This window comes from Lissotriton vulgaris, chromosome 9 (assembly GCF_964263255.1).
Source record: "Lissotriton vulgaris chromosome 9, aLisVul1.2, whole genome shotgun sequence".
In the NCBI taxonomy this organism is placed as follows: Eukaryota; Metazoa; Chordata; class Amphibia; order Caudata; family Salamandridae; genus Lissotriton; species Lissotriton vulgaris.
The window spans coordinates 50,559,748-50,580,255 of NC_141697.1; the positions used below are offsets into that span (position 1 = coordinate 50,559,748).

The following is a 20,508-nucleotide window of genomic DNA, read 5'->3' on the forward strand; positions in this document are numbered from 1 at the left end:
TGCAGAGTATGTATGGGCGTTGAGGGGTATGCTGTGCTTTTCAGTGATCGCTAAACAGGGCAAGAAGAGGGAGCAGTTTGTCTATGTTTAAAAATCCCTGCAGATTAAAGCTTAATCGCAGCAGAGTATGTAAGGGTGCCGAGATGTATGCACTGCAGTGGTGTATAAAGAGGGCTGCATTAAACTTTAATCTGCAGTGATTTTTAAACACAGAGGGGCTGCTCCCTCTTCCAGCCCTCTCTAGAAAAGTAAAACTTTACAAGAGTAAAGCAGAATGACTAAATTCCTCCAATTTAGTCAGTGGAATTAAACATTTTGCCCAGGCCTACTGAAACCCTATTTCCACACATTAAGATGTGTTTAGAATATAGTTGTATCACTAAAACTATGTGTCCGTGTACACTTCAATGGAAAAAAACGTTACCCTTTAGGCACTAGGGGCCTCATTTATGAGGCCTTGCGTCAGTTTTGCGCTGCGGATGCGTCACTTTTTGTGACGCATCTGCGGCGTAAAACATGCGCCTTGTTGCGCCATATTTAAAAAGTGACGCATCTAGGTAGATGCGTCACTTTTTAAACCCCTGCGCCACATTATACCTGCGTCAGGTATAATGTATGCAGAGGGGGCGTTCCCCCGCAAAAAGCCTCGTAATAGTGACGCAGTGAAATCTATGAGATTTCACTGCGTCACTTTTAGGATGCTGTTGCGTCAAAATCTTGCGCCTGCCTCACAACAGGCGTAAGACTGACGCAAGCCCTTTCACATGGGGCTTTCCCCATGTGAAAGGACGCATTGCTGGAGTTGCGTCACTTTTGTGACACACTCCAGCAATGCGTCACTTTTGCGCTTACAGATGCGTCAGAAATACTGATGTATCTGTACGTCCTTGCGACATGATGCGTCATACATTAAATATGACGCATCATTGGTGTCGCAAGGAGTGCGCAGTGAAAAGTGACGCATCGCTGTTTTCACGCAGCGATGCGTCACTTTTCATAAATGAGGCCCTAGGTTTTGCATTAAGGAGTCCCCGGGTTGCTTTTATGAGCTTACACAAAAAGTGTGATTTATGGCAAGCAATTATCTTCTCTATATTTAATATGCTCATGGCCACCGGAATCCCTCATTATCTAGGCACAAAATAATACAAGAACTACATAATTTTTCACTTCAATGTCCTTATCTGAAGGGCAAACGTTGATCGGCAAGAAAACACCGACACCGGGCATGACTGCACATTGACGGCCTGAAACATGGATAAAGTGTCTTTTTGCCAAAATAGCGGCCAAGGCCTTGACACAATTAAATGTGCAGAAGCAGAGGAAAGTGAGAGGTTTATTCTTCCATCCACTAATTCAATATGTCACTGTACCACTCAAAAAGGGGATAAGCATCTCCTTAGTCAATTGACCTGGCCCTCTCAGCGCATCAGAGAGGTGAGCCACTGAGGTAGGCACTAATCTTCTACCCCCACCCCCACTTAGCCCTAGACTGTTATTGGAAATCCTTACGCGAGAATTGGTGCACCCAAAGCCCCTTGTTCTCCCAAAGTGTCATCCTACAGCTCTCCTGAAATAGCCCTTTCTTCTAAAAAAACACTACCCCCTTTCCTATCTCAAACCCCCTCCTATGCAAGCCAAGTTCTATTCAAAGACACTCTCCTTTGCAGGGCCCTACTGAAGTTGCTCGACCGCCCCACACCACCCACGTGCCCCCTTCTCTAACTCGAAGCCACCAGCTCTGTGTACACACTGCCTCCTCTTGAAATCCCACCAGAAGGATTACTATAGTAGCAGTAGAGGTGGTGGTGTGTTTCTATGTCTGGTATTATAGCTTTTATTCTTGGCCCTGGCAACACATTAATCAAGCACATGGTCAAAGATTTAGATATCTCTGACAGTGCAAGTCCAGGAGCTGCCCTTGGGGGTCCTCCAACCACACCCTCAGAGCGTACGTCCTCTGTAGAGTCCAGCCAGGCGAGGTAGAAAGCAACCCATGGCTTGTATGGACTGCAGCCAGCGTACATTCCCTATAGAGTCCACCCAGCAGGGGGCAGTTAGGGGCTTCGGGGGCAGGTTGGCTTTAAGGTGGGTGTAGAGGAAACTCGGCTTATGCATTTCGTGGCTGAATTGCACAATGTGAAACCACAAACAAAACTAGGATTAATCCTGGCTTCCGCCTTAACCAAATGGTGTGATCCTAAGCAATTGTTGTATTTCACGTTTACCCACTTTTTCTTGATTATCACAAATAAAAGTACTTAAAAATACATAATTTCAGGATGTGCGCTGTACAAAACCTACTGTATTTGATTTAATAATCTTTAATGTTGTCCATGTACAATAGGAACCCAGGCCACCCATAACGGACGTGTCTTTGTTCACTATCGGCATGAAAAGAATCGCTTTTAAAAAATACTTCAATGCATTGATATATTCTGACGTACTAAGGGAAACCAGTTCTGCATATTAATCAGATACACTTTTTGAATTTTGAAGAGACTGGATCATAATTTTACACTTTTGCTGCAAGGCATCTCTAAAAATGAAGGTGTTCCTAAAGTTAAGCGGTGCAGGACACCCTACTTCTTTTTTTCTTTAACTTTAATTAGCCTTTAAATAAATGCTTGCCAGTTTATTTAACATCTTTTTAATATTAGACTTGAGTCAGTAAACAGCAAACCTTTGCTACTGTTGACCTGAGACCCGTCTGTAAAGGTCAGGAGGGCCGTCTGTAAAGGTCAGGAGGGACGCCTGTAAAGGTCGGGAGGGCTGTCTGTAAAGGTCAGGAAGGCCACCTGTAAAGGTCGGGAGGGCTGTCTGTAAAGGTCGGGAGGGCCGCCTCTGAAGGTCAAGAGGGCCGCCTGTAAAGGTCGGGAGGGCTGTCTGTAAAGGTCGGGAGGGCCACCTCTAAAGGTCGGGAGGGCCGCCTGTAAAGGTCAGGAGGGCCGCATGTAAAGGTCAGGAGGGCCGCATGTAAAGATCAGGAGGGCCGTCTGTAAAGTATGGAGGGCCGCCTTTAATGGTCGGGAGGGCCGACTGTAAAGGTCGGGAGGGCCACCTGTAAAGGTCGGGAGGGCTGCCTGTAAAGGTCGGGAGGGCCGCCTGTAAAGTTCGGGAGGGCCGTCTGTAAAGGTCAGGAGGGTCGTCTGTAAAGGTCAGGAGGGCCGCCTGTAAAGGTCAGGAGGGCCATCTGTAAAGGTCAGGAAGGCCACCTGTAAAGGTCAGGAGGGCCGTCTGTAAAGGTCAGGAGGGCCGCCTGTAAAGGTCAGGAGGGCCGCCTGTAAAGGTCAAGAGGGCCGCCTGTAAAGGTCAGGAGGGCTGTCTGTAAAGGTCGGGAGGGCCGCCTCTAAAGGTCGGGAGGGCCGCCTGTAAAGGTCAGGAGGGCCGCATGTAAAGATCAGGAGGGCCGTCTGTAAAGTATGGAGGGCTGCCTTTAATGGTCTGGAGGGCCGACTGTAAAGGTCGGGCGGGCCACCTGTAAAGGTCGGGAGGGCTGCATGTAAAGGTCAGGAGGGCCGCCTGTAAAGTTCGGGAGGGCCGTCTGTAAAGGTCAGGAAGGCCACCTGTAAAGGTCAGGAGGGCCGTCTGTAAAGGTCAGGAGGGCCGCCTGTAAAGGTCAGGAGGACCGCCTGTAAAGGTCAAGAGGACCGCCTGTAAAGGTCGGGAGGGCTGTCTGTAAAGGTCGGGAGGGCCGCCTCTAAAGGTCGGGAGGGCCGCCTGTAAAGGTCAGGAGGGCCGCATGTAAAGGTCAGGAGGGCCGCATGTAAAGATCAGGAGGGCCGTCTGTAAAGTATGGAGGGCCGCTTTTAATGGTCGGGAGGGCCGACTGTAAAGGTCGGGAGGGCCACCTGTAAAGGTCGGGAGGGCTGCCTGTAAAGGTCGGGAAGGCCGCCTGTAAAGTTCGGGAGGACCGCCAGTGAAGGTCAGGAGGGCCGTCTTTAAAGGTCAGGAGGGCCACCTGTAAAGGTCAGGAGGGCCCCCTGTAAATGTCAGGAGGGCCACCTGTAAAGGTCAGGAGGGCCGTATACGGCCTCCGGACCATACTTTGATTATCCCGGCCCTATAGGGTCCGCTCAGGGGCAGCATAGAAGCAGCCCACGGCACGCACTGGATCCAAGCAGCCAGCTAATACACGCTAGAGGGTCCACCCAGGAGCTGAAGAGGATCAGCCCATGGTAAACACTGGGTATAGTCATCTGGGGCACGACCCCAATGGAGTCCTCCAATGGGCGACAGAAAATCAGTCCACTGCATGCACTGGCTACAAGGAGCCGGCTCATACACCCTAAAGACTCCTCGCAGGAGCGATATAGAAGGAGCCCATGGCATGCACTGATATAGGGAGCCAACTCACACTCCCTATAGCAGCAGGTCTTAATCTTGACTGCTGTGGGCGCACACTGAATCACTATTGGAAACAAAGGACCCCCCCAAAGCAAGTTCTACAATCTGTGCCTCAGAAAAATAAAAAATACAAAAGCAAATATACATTGAAAAAATATACAAATTATGAAATATTTTACCTGATTCACAAACAAAAAATATGTTACATTGGAGTGTTTCAAAATGTTATGTGAGTTCTAAAAGGTGATATGGCATGCTAGCCTCCAGCAGATCACTGTGAGAAATGTGGTTGTTGGTTGAGTGGGATGGAAACCCTGTTCAAGCAACAGCCCCAATCCCATCAGGGTAAACCACTAAAGTCATTTAAATTAATCTGTGCTTAAACGTGTGGGAGCTTGGCACAAAAGCAGTCAGGTTTAACTTGGAGACAACGTGTAAAGTACTTATGAAGCACAATTACAGTAATAAAGTGAAAACGTAACAAGAAAAATCTAATTTTTCTTTTTTTTGTGATTTTATATAAATTCATCAAAAACAAAAGTTGTTATATGGGTTTCCTGCCCCTGAGGGTACAAAGTATGCAGTTAATAGTGTAGATTTTCGGAAGGGTTCCCTTGTGCTGGTTATAGGTTGATGGTAGGATAAAGGATAGAGGAGAGGAGGAAAAGAGAAAGTAGGAATAAGAGTAGGAGAAGGATAGAACTGCAGTAAATCAAACAATATAGTTCGGGTTGTCCGGTCACGTTCTGTCTCACCAGCGTGCTCTTTGGTCTAGATTCCAGTTTGCGTTGTCGGGTTCATTATGGTGGTTCATGCGGGATCAGGTTTTTGTCCAGGGTTTCCCACAGGCCCCTGGAGGTCGCTTTCCAGGGCGAGTATTGTAGCGCCAGACTGTCCGCTCCTCTAAGGTGGGTGACCCAGTTGAGCCATCCTTTGTATGTAGCTTTGGTGGAGTCTTTCCAGTTCGTAAGGACTAGTTTTATTGCCGCTGTTAGGAGTAGGTCCATTAGCTCTCTGTCATCCTCTGAGGGGAGATCAGTTCGGATGAATGCCGTGGTGCAGGAAGCAAAGTCTCTTACAATATTGCATTTGAACGTGTTATCTATGAAGTCAAACACCCTATCCCAAAACCCCTTGAGTGTTGGGCACAGAAAGATGAGGTGTTCTAAGTCCCCTTTGTCCATGTTGCAGCTCCAACAGATTGGGATGTCCCTGAGGCCCAGTGTATAATTTAGAAAATAGAGTACATTTAGTAAATTATTTGACACCAAAATGACTAAACTCCAATCAGCAGAACCTAAGTTATGAATTTTTAAAGTTTAGGGTAGGAAATGGTGCCTAAAAGATCAAAGGGCCAGCAGTGGACACCTAGTCGCACGATACAGGGTCAAAGTCGAAAAATATAGTGACCACAATGGAGCGCAGGTCTGGTCAGTGCTTACCTTTGAACTTAGAAGAAATGTGGTGAAAAAAAATGTATGAAATGTACAGTTCAGTGGGGCAAGGCTGCATGTGGTGTCTGAGGAGGTGTCGTCTTTGTCTGGGAGCTGCTGGATGAAGTTGCAGTGAAGATTTTGACAGTGCGTTGTAGCTGCAAGCATCACCCAAAGAGGACTCCACAAGGCTGGATACCCCTTCTGTGAAAGATCGATGAACAGGATTTGCTGCTGCGGAGAAGAATATAACAGGGAGATGCCTCGAAGTTAGGTGATCGGTGTTGCATCAAGCAGTAAGGTCTCGGTCTCCTTTCGGTTCTCAGAGCACTTTCTTGCCAAAAAAAAATCTGTAGCAAGTTGTGGATTTTGGCTATCTAGGCACTTTTACCACCCCTTCAAGGGTCCAGAACTGGTGAGGCACCACACGGAGGGTCAGGACTCACTCGGGGTCAAGCTCCGAGTTCAGAATGGGTGGAAACTTTTCTCTCCCTGAGGCTCTGATCAGGAGCCCAGTCAACAAGCTGTTGGAGTCACTCTAGTTGTCCTGAGTTCAAACAGTGGAACAGGGCTCACACTGTAGTGCTGGCCTCTGAGGGTTTATGGCAGGCTTCACGAAGCAGGGTAGCCCTTCCTAGTGCAGCAAAGTAATCTTCTGAAGTTCACAGCAGACCACAGAAGCAGGTAGTCCTCTGACAGTTCTTCCGTAGCTCCAGAAAGTGAACTAAAGAATGGGTCTAAATGACCTATTTTTGACCCTGCTGCCTTCTATGGAGAAAACAGATGTTTCTACAGATTCTCTTTGGAGTGCTTGGAATTTCCAGCCTGACTGTAGACACAACGAACTAGTGTGAAGTTATTTGAGTGAAGGCAGGGCACAGCCTTTTGATTTCCAAATAGGGCTGTACCCACCTCCGCCTCCTGGGCTTCCAGAAATTGCCCATTCTGGCACACCTTATCCCTTTATTGTGTGGCTGTCTTGAAGGAATATACAATGTCCAGCTGCCTACGTCATCCAGTCATGTGAACCAGGAACTGGCTACAGGTCATAAATAGCTAGAGCAGGAAAATACCAACTTTCTAACAGTAGCATTTTCAAACATGCAACTTAAAACCCGACTACGGCTAAATAGGATTCAAAATTACAGTCAGTCTCTCAGCCACCAAACATGAAACCTCTACCTGTTCCCAATCAAAAGTTAGCACATATTAAATGTAATCATGCAACCCAATGTTATCTTATGAGAGAGGTGGGCCTCACAGTAGTGAAACACAATTGGAGTTTTTCACTACCAGGACCAGTAAAACTTGAGACCATGTCCAACCTTTTAAGTACAATGCACCCTGCCTTATCGGTTAACAAGGGCCTAACTTTAGGGGTGACACATGTAATAAAAGGAGAGTTTAAGGCTTAGAAATGGGTTTATTTTGCCAAGGCAAATTGGCCGTTTAAACTGCATTCAGGCTGCAATGGAACATCTGGGGCATGTTTTAAAGGGCTACTGAAGTGGTTGGCACAATCGTGCTGTAGGCCCACTACTAGTATTTAATTTACAGGCCCTGGGTTTATAGTATACCAATTTGTAAGGGACTTATAGGTAGATTAAATGTGCAAATCAGGTGTAAGACAATGGTACCATGTTTTAGAGAGTGAGTACAACTACTTTAGCACTGGTTAGCAGGGGTAAAGTGCACAGAGTCCTAAGGCCAACAAAAACGAATTCAGGAAAAATAGAAGGCAAAACGTTTGGGCTGACCCTGCAGGAAGGGCCAAGTCAAAACATGACTTTGTCTTTTTTGCTCTTTCATTTATGCTCTTCGTGGGTGCATTCCAGCACTTCAGTTGGGGTCATTCTATTCTGTTTGATGCTTAATTTACCAACTTACGTTTCTAAGACTCCAAGTCCAAATTTCTACACATTTACAGAGTGTTTTAATAGTCTCATTGATGCTTTTTCTGTACAGATATACAATACAATAATTTGCTATTGTTTCATTTTCTAACCAGTTGGGGACCCCTGAGCAGACGTTGTGGACCCCAGTTTAAGAACAGTTGCCCTAAAGGGTCCACCCAGTAATAGCAGAGAACGAGCCCAGCACATGCATGGATAGAAGTAGTCAGCATATAAGCAACATATGGGCGACCCAGGAGCAGCAGAGAAGCAGCCCATGGAATGCACTGGAGGCAGCCAGCTTATAGGCCCTTATAGGTCCTCACAGGAGCAACAGAGAAGCAGCCACAGAATGCACTGGAGGCAGCCAGCTTATAGGCCCTAATCTGTCCACCCAGGGGCAGCAGCCCAGCAGCCTGCACCAAATATAGTCAGGCAGCTCATAGACCCTATAGGGTCCACCCAAGAGTGGCAGAGAAGAGGCCACATCATGCACAGATATATACAGGCAGCTCATATTCCCTATATGTGCACCCAGGAGCAGCAGAGAAGCAGCCCTCGGCATGCACTGGATTCAGACACCCCCATGTCCATCCAGGAGTGACAGAGAACACACATTGTGCACAGATATAGACAGGCAGCTCATAGAGCCTATAGGGTCCACCCAGGAGAGGTAGAGAAGAGGCCCACATCATGCACAGATATAGACAGGCAGCTCATAGAGCCTATAGGGTCCACCCAGGAGAGGTAGAGAAGAGGCCCACATCATGCACAGATATAGACAGGCAGCTCATAGAGCCTATAGGGTCCACCCAGGAGAGGTAGAGAAGAGGCCACATCATGCACAGATATATACAGGCAGCTCATATTCCCTATATGTGCACCCAGGAGCAGCAGAGAAGCAGCCCTCGGCATGCACTGGATTCAGACACCCCCATGTCCATCCAGGAGTGACAGAGAACACACATTGTGCACAGATATAGACAGGCAGCTCATAGAGCCTATAGGGTCCACCCAGGAGAGGTAGAGAAGAGGCCCACATCATGCACAGATATAGACAGGCAGCTCATAGAGCCTATAGGGTCCACCCAGGAGAGGTAGAGAAGAGGCCCACATCATGCACAGATATAGACAGGCAGCTCATATTCCTTATAGGTCCACCCAGGAGCAGCAGAGAAGATGCACATGACATGCACTGATAAAGGCAATGATGGCAGATGCCCTAACACACACCTCCTGCACCAAGAACTCAATGAAACACATGCATGCACTCTCTACAGCCAGGCATGTCATGTGATCTCAGAGCTGGAGTCTGCCGCTCCTAGGGTGCAAATCACAGGCCGCACAGGAGGTACAGACCCCACTCGCGTGGGAAAGGCAAACCACCGGTGGCAAGTGGTTAAGGCAGCCAGAGTAAACTATGTCTAGGTTCCACCATGGAGGGACAGGACAGCAACCCGTGGGCATGCACTGGATACAGCCAGCTTATGCAACCCATAGGGTCCACCTAGGAGGGACAGGACAGCAACCCGTGGGCATGCACTGGATACAGCCAGCTTATGCAACCCATAGGGTCCACCTAGGAGGGACAGGACAGCAACCCGTGGACATGCACTAGATACAGCCAGCTTATGCACCCCATAGGCTCAACCCAGGAGGGACAGGACAGCAACCCGCAGGCATGCAGTGATTACAGCCAGCTTATGCACCCCATAGGGTCCACCCAGGAGGGACAGGAGAGCAACCCGTTGGCATGCACTGGATACAGCCAGCTTATGCACCCCATAGGGTCCACCCAGGAGTGACAGGACAGCAACCCGTGGGCATGAACTGGATACAGCCAGCTTATGCACCCCATAGGGTCCACCTAGGAGGGACAGGACAGCAACCCGCAGGCACGCAGTGATTACAGCCAGCTTATGCACCCCATAGGGTCCACCCAGGAGGGACAGGACAGCAACCCGCAGGCATGCAGGGATTACAGCCAGCTTATGCACCCCATAGGGTCCACCCAGGAGGGACAGGACAGTAACCCATGGGCATGCACTGGATACAGCCAGCTTATGCACCCCATAGGGTCCACCTAGGAGGGACAGGACGGCAACCCACAGGCAAGCAGTGATTACAGCCAGCTTATGCACCCTATAGGCTCCACCCTGGAGGGACAGGACAGCAACCTATGGGCATGCACTGGATACAGCCAGCTTATGCAACCCATAGGGTCCACCTAGGAGGGACAGGACAGCAACCCGTGGACATGCACTAGATACAGCCAGCTTATGCACCCCATAGGCTCAACCCAGGAGGGACAGGACAGCAACCCGCAGGCATGCAGTGATTACAGCCAGCTTATGCACCCCATAGGGTCCACCCAGGAGGGACAGGAGAGCAACCCGTTGGCATGCACTGGATACAGCCAGCTTATGCACCCCATAGGGTCCACCCAGGAGTGACAGGACAGCAACCCGTGGGCATGAACTGGATACAGCCAGCTTATGCACCCCATAGGGTCCACCTAGGAGGGACAGGACAGCAACCCGCAGGCACGCAGTGATTACAGCCAGCTTATGCACCCCATAGGGTCCACCCAGGAGGGACAGGACAGCAACCGGCAGGCATGCAGTGATTACAGCCAGCTTATGCACCCCATAGGGTCCACCCAGGAGGGACAGGACAGTAACCCATGGGCATGCACTGGATACAGCCAGCTTATGCACCCCATAGGGTCCACCTAGGAGGGACAGGACAGCAACCTATGGGCATGCACTGGATACAGCCAGCTTATGCACCCCATAGGGTCCACCCAGGAGGGACAGGACAGCAACCCGTGGGCACGCAGTGATTACAGCCAGCTTGTGCACCCCATAGGGTCCACCCAGGAGGGACAGGACAGCAACCCGTGGGCATGCAGTGATTACAGCCAGCTTATGCACCCCATAGGGTCCACCCAGGAGGGACAGGACAGCAACCCGTGGGCATGCAGTGATTACAGCCAGCTTATGCACCCCATAGGGTCCACCCAGGAGGGACAGGACAGCAACCCGCAGGCACGCAGTGATTACAGCCAGCTTATGCACCCCATAGGGTCCACCCAGGAGGGACAGGACCAGCCAGCTTATGCACCCCATAGGGTCCACCCAGGAGGGACAGGACAGCAACCCGTGGGCATGCAGTGATTACAGCCAGCTTATGCACCCCATAGGGTCCACCCAGGAGGGACAGGACAGCAACCCGTGGGCATGCAGTGATTACAGCCAGCTTATGCACCCCATAGGGTCCACCCAGGAGGGACAGGACAGCAACCCGTGGGCATGCACTGGATACAGCCAGCTTATGCACTCCATAGGGTCCACCCAGGAGGGACAGTACGGCAACCCACAGGCACGCACTGGATACAGCCAGCTTATGCACCCCAAGGGTCCACCCAGGAGGGACAGGACAGCAACCTGCGGGCACGCAGTGATTACAGCCAGCTTATGCACCCCATAGGGTCCACCCAGGAGGGACAGGACAGAAACTCGTGGGCATGCAGTGATTACAGCCAGCTTATGCACCCCATAGGGTCCACCCAGGAGGGACAGGACAGCAACCCGTGGGCATGCAGTGATTACAGCCAGCTTATGCACCCCATAGGGTCCACCCAGGAGGGACAGGACAGCAACCCGTGGGCATGCAGTGATTACAGCCAGCTTATGCACCCCATAGGGTCCACCCAGGAGGGACAGGACAGCAACCCGTGGGCATGCACTGGATACAGCCAGCTTATGCACCCCATAGGGTCCACCCAGGAGGGACAGTACGGCAACCCACAGGCACGCACTGGATACAGCCAGCTTATGCACCCCATGGGTCCACCCAGAAGGGTATTTCACTGTTACAATGCAACTTTTACGTCGTAATGCTGTTACAACGGAGCTTTTACAACGCTGGTTCCATTACATCGGATGCCATTACAACGCAGGATATTACATAGCAGATGCTATTACAACGCATACCATTACATCGTAAGTATTGGTAAGTATATAAATTTTTTTTTATTTTTTTTAATATTATATAATTAATTTAATCATTATTAATTTTAAATAAATTAATTTATTTATGTTTTTTAATATTATAAATTAAATATATTAATTTAAGTAATTTTTTAAATAAGTATGAGTATAGGAGTATATGTTTTGGGGTACTGAGGTATATGTTTTGGGGTGTATGGGTATTTTTAGGTTTTAGGGCAGGGTTTGGGTTTTGGGGTACAGGGGTATTTTTAGGTTTTAGGGCTGGGTTTGGGTTTTGGGGTACAGGGGTGTTTTTAGGTTTTAGGGCAGGGTTTGGGTTTTGGGGTACAGGGGTGTTTTTAGGTTTTAGGGCAGGGTTTGGGTTTTGGGGTACAGGGGTGTTTTTAGGTTTTAGGGCAGGGTTTGGGTTTTGGGGTACAGGGGTGTTTTTAGGTTTTAGGGCAGGGTTTGGGTTTTGGGGTACAGGGAGGTTTTTAGGTTTTAGGGCTGGGTTTGGGTTTTGGGGTACAGGGGTGTTTTTAGGTTTTAGGGCAGGGTTTGGGTTTTGGGGTACAGGGGTGTTTTTAGGTTTTAGGGCAGGGTTTGGGTTTTGGGGTACAGGGGGGTTTTTAGGTTTTAGGGCTGGGTTTGGGTTTTGGGGTACAGGGGTGTTTTTAGGTTTTAGGGCAGGGTTTGGGTTTTGGGGTACAGGGGTGTTTTTAGGTTTTATGGCAGGGTTTGGGTTTTGGGGTACAGGGGTGTTTTTAGGTTTTAGGGCAGGGTTTGGGTTTTGGGGTACAGGGGTGTTTTTAGGTTTTAGGGCAGGGTTTGGGTTTTGGGGTACAGGGGTGTTTTTAGGTTTTAGGGCAGGGTTTGGGTTTTGGGGTACAGGGGTGTTTTTAGGTTTTAGGGCAGGGTTTGGGTTTTGGGGTACAGGGGGGGGTTTAGGTTTTAGGGCTGGGTTTGGGTTTTGGGGTACAGGGGTGTTTTTAGGTTTTAGGGCAGGGTTTGGGTTTTGGGGTACAGGGGTGTTTTTAGGTTTTAGGGCAGGGTTTGGGTTTTAGGGTACAGGGGTGTTTTTAGGTTTTAGGGCAGGGTTTGGGTTTTGGGGTACAGGGCTGTTTTTAGGTTTTAGGGCAGGGTTTGGGTTTTGGGGTACAGGGGTGTTTTTAGGTTTTAGGGCAGGGTTTGGGTTTTGGGGTACAGGGGTGTTTTTAGGGTTTAGGGGTAGGGGTAGGTTTTTGTTTAGGGCTAATTAAATTATATTTACCATTTTTAAATTAATTAAAAATTATTTATTAAATTACATTAATTATATTATATTAATTACATTTTTTAATTAAATTAATTAAATTAAATGTATTATTTTAATTTATTTAATTTAATAATTTATTTAATTTATTTAATTAAATTAAATTAAATTACATTTTAAAAAATATTTAAATTAAATTAATTTCATTATATTAATTTAATTAAATTAATTACAATTTTTATTAAGATTAAATTAAATAAATAGATTTTATTTTATTAAATTAAATTAATTACTATTTTAAAATGTATTTTAATTTAATTAATTAAATTAAATTAATAAAATTAACTTAATTACGTTTTTAAAAAAAAGGTATACTTACCTATACTTACGATGTAATGCCATGCGTTGTAATAGCATTTGCTATGTAATGCCATGCGTTGTAATGGCATCCGATGTAATGGATCCTGCGTTGTAAAAATTCCGATGTAACGGAATGTGTTGTAAAAATCCGCGTTGTACTGACACCAATCCACCCAGAAGGGACAGGACAGCAACCTGCAGGCATGCAGTGATTACAGCCAGCTTATGCAGACCATAGGCTCCACCCAGGAGGGACAGGTCAGCAACCCGCAGGCACGCAGTGATTACAGCCAGCTTTTGCACCCCATAGGGTCCACCCAGGAGGGACAGGACAGCAACCCGTGGGCAAGCACTGGATACAGCCAGCTTATGCAGACCATAGGCTCCACCCAGGAGGGACAGGACAGCAACCCGTGGGCATGCAGTGATTACAGCCAGCTTATGCACCCCATAGGCTCCACCCAGGAGGGACAGGACAGCAACCCGCAGACACGCAGTGATTACAGCCAGCTTTTGCACCCCATAGGGTCCACCCAGGAGGGACAGGACAGCAACCCGTGGGCATGCACTGGATACAGCCAGCTTATGCACCCCATAGGGTCCACCCAGGAGGGACAGGACGGCAGCCCGCAGGCACGCAGTGAGTACAGCCAGCTTATGCACCCCATAGGGTCCATCATGGAGGGACAGGACGGCAACCCGCAGGCACGCACTGGATACAGCCAGCTTATGCACCCTATAGGGTCCACCCAGGAGGGACAGGACAGCAACCCGTGGGCATGCACTGGATACAGCCAGCTTTTGCACCCCATAGGGTCCACCCAGGAGGGACAGGACGGCAACCCGCAGGCAAGCACTGGATACAGCCAGCTTATGCAGACCATAGGCTCCACCATGGAGGGACAGGGCGGCAACCCGCAGGCACGCAGTGAGTACAGCCAGCTATTGCACCCCATAGGCTCCACCATGGAGGGACAGGACGGCAACCCGCAGGCACGCAGTGAGTACAGCCAGCTTATGCACCCCATAGGCTCCACCCTGGAGGGACAGGACAGCAACCTATTGGCATGCACTGGATACAACCGGCTTATGCGCTCCCTGGGTTCGCCCAGGAGTGACAGGACAGCAACCAGTGGGCATGTCCTGGATATAGGTAGACAACACATACACTCTATAGGCTCCACAGAGGAAGGACAGCAACCCACAGGCACACAGTGATCACAACCAGCTTATGCACTCTATAGGCTCCACCCTGGAGGGACTGGACAGCAACCTATGGGCATGCACTGGATACAACCAACTTATGCACTCAATGGGTCCACTCAGAAGGGATGGATGGCAACCTATGGGCATGCACTGGATATAGTCAGCCAGCGTATACACTCTGTAGTCTATAGGCTCCACCCTGGAGGGACAGGACAGCAACCCGTGGACATGCACTGGATATAGGTAGATAGCACATACACTCTATATGCTCCACAGAGGATGGACAGGAACCAGTGGGCATGCAGTGGATACAACCAGCTTATGCACCCCATAGGGTCCACCCAGAAGGGATGGATGGCAACCTATGGGCATAGTCAGCCAGCGTATACACTCTGTAATCTATAGGATCTACCCAGGAGGGACAGGACAGCAACCCGCAGTGGTTACAGCCAGCTTATGCACCCCATAGGGTCACCCAGGAAGGACACGCACTGGATACACAGTCAGCTCCAGGGGCGGATTGGCAAGGCGGGCATTCGGGAATGGGCCGAAGGGCCGGTGCCTCAGTGCCCTCTGTGGGCCGTTTTTCTTCTCCCCTGTCCCAGTCCACAGAGAGTGGACTAGGAAAGGGGAGAAACAAGCATTGGAAATGCAATAGGTCTCGCAGCATTAGAGTTAGTGCTTTTAGAATTGTTTATGGGTTTTTTTGTAAATCTTTCGCATTTTTGTTTCCTGTAGCCAATGCTAAAGAATTAAAAATAAAAAAGCCATAAACATTTCTAAAAGCTCTAACTCAAATGCTCCGAGACCTATTGCACTGTGTGAGGGTGAGGTGTTGAGGGTGAGTGAGGGTGAGTGAGGGTGAGGGTGGGTGAGGGTGAGTGAGGGTGAGTGAGGGGTTGAGGGTGAGTGAGGGTGAGGGGTTGAGGGTGAGTGAGAGTGAGGGTGAGTGAGGGTGAGTGAGGGTGAGTGAGGGTGAGAGTGAGGGTGAGTGAGGGTGAGAGTGAGTGAGGGTGAGGGTGAGTGAGGGTGAGGGTGAGTGAGGGTGAGTGAGGGTGAGGGTGAGTGAGGGTGAGGGTGAGGTATTGAGGGTGAGTGAGGGTAGAGGGTGAGAGAGGGTGAGGGTGAGTGAGTGTGAGGTGTTGAGGGTGAGTGAGGGTGAGGCGTTGAGGGTGAGTGAGGGTGAGTGTGGGTGAGGGTGCGCTGGAAACACTTAAGGAATTAGGACAGTGACCACAAAGGAACATACCGCGGCCATGCTAGGCACATACATGAAAACACGGACACGTCAATACGTTCACAGCACTTCATCAGCAAACAGTTTATTGCAATGTGAGGAGCGAGGCGCTTAAAAAAAAATATTAGTACAGAATGCGTCCGTGAAACCAAGCTAGCTTTGGGGAGGAACTAGAAGCGCGTGGTGACGTCGGAGGTTTCAGCTTACAGCTCATATGCACAGAGACTGTAACTCCTAAGCGCTGTGCTGAAAAGGCGTCACCTATTACACCAATTTAATAGAGCTCAACTAATGGCTTCGGGAGAATGAAGGGCTGTGTCGGCCCTGCAGGGACTCGACCTAGTGACCTGTAGGTCACTTCACACGCCCAGTCATCCCGCCAACTCGATGACGACATTTCAGCTGTAACCAGACACACGTGAGGGGGTAAGGTTGCGAAACCTAACAGCAAAACACGAGCACCATGGAGGGGACTGCCCGTCACAAAATTCACACTATCGCCAAAAACAATAAACCATATGCGCTGGAAACACTTAAGGAATTAGGACAGTGACCACAAAGGAACATACCGCGGCCATGCTAGGCACATACATGAAAACACGGACACGTCAATACGTTCACAGCACTTCATCAGCAAACAGTTTATTGCAATGTGAGGAGCGAGGCGCTTAAAAAAAATATTAGTACAGAATGCGTCCGTGAAACCAAGCTAGCTTTGGGGAGGAACTAGAAGCGCGTGGTGACGTCGGAGGTTTCAGCTATAGGGTTTAGAGTATTGGGAAAGGCAGAGAGGGGTGATGAAAACACTGGGCAAGAAGAGGGATGACTAGGACGGCAGATGGGCACACGGAGTGGAATACGGGACAGGAAGGGGTGATGAAAATACATGGCAAGAAGAAGGGAGAGAACAGAGCTGTGCAGGGGCGCGAGGAGTGGCAGACAGGGCACATAGTGGGAAACAGGGGGCAGGAAGGGGTGAGAACAGAGGGGTGCAGGGGGCAGCAGTTAGTGGCAAATGAGCAAACAGTGGAAAACATGACAGTAAGGGGTGATGAAAACACAAGGAGAGGGCGAGAAGAGAGGGTGGCACATGTGTGCACAGAGAAGTGGAACTCAGGGGGCAAAAAGGGGCGATGAAAACACCAGGCAAGGAAAAGGATGAAAGCAGAGGGAGGCGAGGAATGGCAGATGAGTACACAAAGTGCAACACTGGGGGCAAGATGGGGTGATGAAAACAGGGCAAAAAGAGGGATGACTAGAGGGGGTGAGGGGGCAGATGAGCACACCGAGTGGAACACAGGAAGTTGGGATTAAAATACAGTGCAAGGAGGGGATACAAGAACAGAAGGATGCTGGGATGGTAGATGTGTGCACATAGGAGTGGAACACGGAGCAGGAAGGGGCGATGGAAACAGGGCAAGGAGAGGGCTGAGAACAGAGGGGGGCAGAGGCAGCGATATGTGGCAAAAGAGTACACGGGAACAGTTGGAAGTGATAACTAGAAAGCAGGGTAACCTGACCCAAAGGGGGGAGGAGGGAGGAGAAATGCGTCTCGGCCGGAGCAGGGGGCGGAGCAGGGAGAGCGGGCTTTGGAATGTAATTCACACGGCCGGCCGGTCGTGAAACTGAAAGCATGGCCGGCCGGCCGTGAAAGCCTTTGATGCGGCAGGGGAAATGCGAGACGGCGGGAAGGGGAGGGGGCGGAGCGGGTAAACCAAGACGGACATGCACGCGCTTTTAAGCTCAATGCGCATGCGCATTGAGCTTAAAAGTCACGGGCACTGCAAGGAATCGCCACGATTCCTTGCAGTGGATAAAGAGTGGATAAGTCCCAATACTCTCGCTTGCTCGATGCGCATGCGCATCGACAGGCGAGACCTAAAAAAACGGCCCACAGAGTGCACGGAGACAGAGACTGAGAAAATGAAAGCAGCCTCGCTGTGCGGCCAGACAGCGATGGTCAGCTGTGGGCTCTCCTTCACCCCTACTCTGCCAAGCAATCAAGCTGAGGCTGGGCTGGGGAGGGGTGATTGTTTGCAATAATCGGCCTCCCTGGGGGCCAGGTGTTTCTCAGGCCTTTGAGCCATTTGCACCTCGGCCCCCTGGCGCCCATGCAGCCCAGAAACGGTGTTAGTCTTAACACCTCGCCCACAGCCCTTCACATTCAGGGCATAGTGGGCGAGGAAGAATGGGTCTTGCTGCCTGGTGATGGGGGGCCTGGTGATGTTTGGAATTTTTTTGTTTTATTTATTTATTTATGCGATTTTATATAGCGCGGACTTTACCCGAAGGTGTCAGAGCGCTTCACACTAGGAACAGCAATAATACATGAGGAGAAAATTATAAGTGGACAAATTACAAAAGCAAACGTTGTTACATGAATCAAAAGTGACAATAGTGAGCAACCAAAATACAAGAGGAGCAAACGATACATTACAGGAGGAAAAAGAGATATGTGTGCAGGTTACAAAAGCGTGCAAAATACAAGTAGAGGTATAATACTGCAATCAATGGCAGACACTCCAGCACAAGAACAAACGTTTCGTAGGCAATGGTGGCACTTGTGCAAGTATCTAAAGCAAACAAAAGTGAGAGGTAGCAAACAGTGTGTTACAAAAGAAAAGTGACTTGTGCAAGTTACAAAAGGGTACCATACACAGGTACAAGGGTAATACTACAGTAAATGGTAAATACTCAAACTGCCAGAACACACTGGGAAGGCACTTCCCATGCACCAGCTTCACCTCAGCCTCCCCCCTGGCTACCTGGCTACCTTGGATGACCCAGAAAGCTGTGTTTTGTGCTCCCCTGCCAGGACATTTTCCCAAGGCCTGGAGGGTTGATTAATTTACTAATTGCAGGGGCCTTACCTCTGTTCATGTGCTCCTGAGCTGAAGGTCTGGGGAGGGCTGAGTAGGTTAGTAATAGCAGGGGCTTTGCTGCTTTTCAGGTGCTCCTGTGCTGGAGGGCTGGAATAATTTTGTGACAAAAAGGGGCCTTGCTATTTTTTTTAGTTGCTCAGCATGTAGGCCATTGTCACCTTGGCCCTGTGTCCTGTGCAAGAACAGTATCCTCCCACTTTCATTCCTTGTCTGTGCAAATGGTGTTTCATGAAAGGGCACGCCCCTTGAATGTGGGCCACGCCCCTTAAATATGGGCCACGCCTCTTGAATGTGGGCCACTTTTTTCGTCAGTGCCCGGGCCGAATTGTGATCCCAATCCGACACTGGTCAGCTCACGCACCTTCTAAGATACATCCACGGGCACGCACTGGTACATGCACACACGTTGCGTCACGAAACACGCGTGTAACAGCTCCTAGCAAGTTTGCTACGGTGCCCAACAAACTCGTTCCGCAATAATTTTGGCTGCTTACGTCGCAACGGACATAAAAAAACGTAAGGTACTTTGCCTCCTGCCACGTCTCATTTTTCGTATTTCAAAAAAGGGAAGATGCGTTTGCTTCACTCCTGCTGTTCGAGCAGGAAAAAGTGCAAAATGAGAACCCAATCAATCATGGTGTAAAAAGCTCGGATTGGGGCAAAAGTCGGATTGGCCCTTGCACGGTGTGTCAGCAGCAAAACTGAAGCACAATAAAACAGCTATGTTTTGCACAGCCTGGCCCTGGCACAAAGACGTTAATGTCCAGTCGGGGCATCGGAGGTACCAGGCGGCGCGTCGGCGGTACCAGGCGGAGCATTGGCGATGCCAGGCAGAGCTTTGGCGATGCCAGGCAGAGCCGGGCGTCGAATGGACGGACGCTAAGGAAATAATGACATCTTTTCATTACCTTGCACGGAGACGGGCTGCTGGCGAGTGGTGCCGGGTGGCAGCGGGCTGGGAGATCCGTCCTGTTCTACACCCTTCACGGTTCTTGCTCAACGAGGAAAAGTTGCTCACTGGGGAGGGCGGGGCTGGGGCAGGGCTCCAGCCGGGCACGGGGCCAGCTTCAGGGCGTCAAGGAGCGGCCCACAGCATCCTGTACCATGTTGACTCCGTGAACGTTTGCGCGTCGTACAACACTCGGACACACCCGAAAAATAATAATTCACTATCGATGGTTTTTATAACAACGCATACAGCAAAATGAATTACTTCAGGGGCGTGGCCGATCAAAACAAACGTCCCCCGAGTAAATGCGTGAGTAGCTCATCCAGGCCAGGGGCTTAGTCTTTGTTTTATAATGGGATAAGCAGGACTACAACTCCCAAAATGCAATTCAAAACAATGGCCCAGAGGAAGTTTGGAAGGGCTTAAACCGTGATTCTTAGATTGCTGGGGGTGCAGAGCAGCGTCAGGCCAGCTACAGGCTTTGATTTACCCTGGAGACCCCCGTCTCAGTGGTGGTGCAGGCAATTCCTGGGTACCCAAACTGACCTTGCAATGAAGGGGCAGATTTACAAGCCCCTTGCGTCATTTTTGCGCCGCTATTAAGTCATTTTTTGTGATGTAGCAGCAGCGTAAAAATGCGGCCATTTACAACATGACGCATCTAGGGAGATGCATCACATTGTAAAGCCCTGCGTCACATTATACCTGCGCCAGGTGTAATGTATGCAGAGGGGAGTTCCAATGCATAAAAGCCTCGTAGAAGTGACGCAGTGAAATCTACAAGATTTCACTGCGCCACTTCTAGGAAGCCACTGCGTCAAATTCTTGCGCCTGCTTGAAGCAGACGCAAGGAGTGACGCAGCACAATGAGGATAGGCCTCCCCTGCATTGCTGAAGCTGCGTTGTGCTTGCGGCACAACTCCAGCAATGCGTGACTTTTGCGTCAACAGATGCGACA

The 20,508-nt window shown here is 49.7% G+C and overlaps 1 long non-coding RNA gene across 1 annotated transcript in view; it reads right to left on the reverse strand.

Annotated features, from left to right (window-relative positions):
- LOC147689586 (uncharacterized) overlaps positions 1 to 19,629 on the reverse strand; it is a 127,323-nt gene extending 107,694 nt beyond the window's left edge. The window contains exon 1 of the long non-coding RNA XR_015299870.1: positions 19,510 to 19,629. This is a non-coding gene — a long non-coding RNA (uncharacterized LOC147689586). The remainder of the gene's footprint in view (positions 1 to 19,509) is intronic.
- Between the last annotated feature and the right edge of the window lie 879 nt (positions 19,630 to 20,508).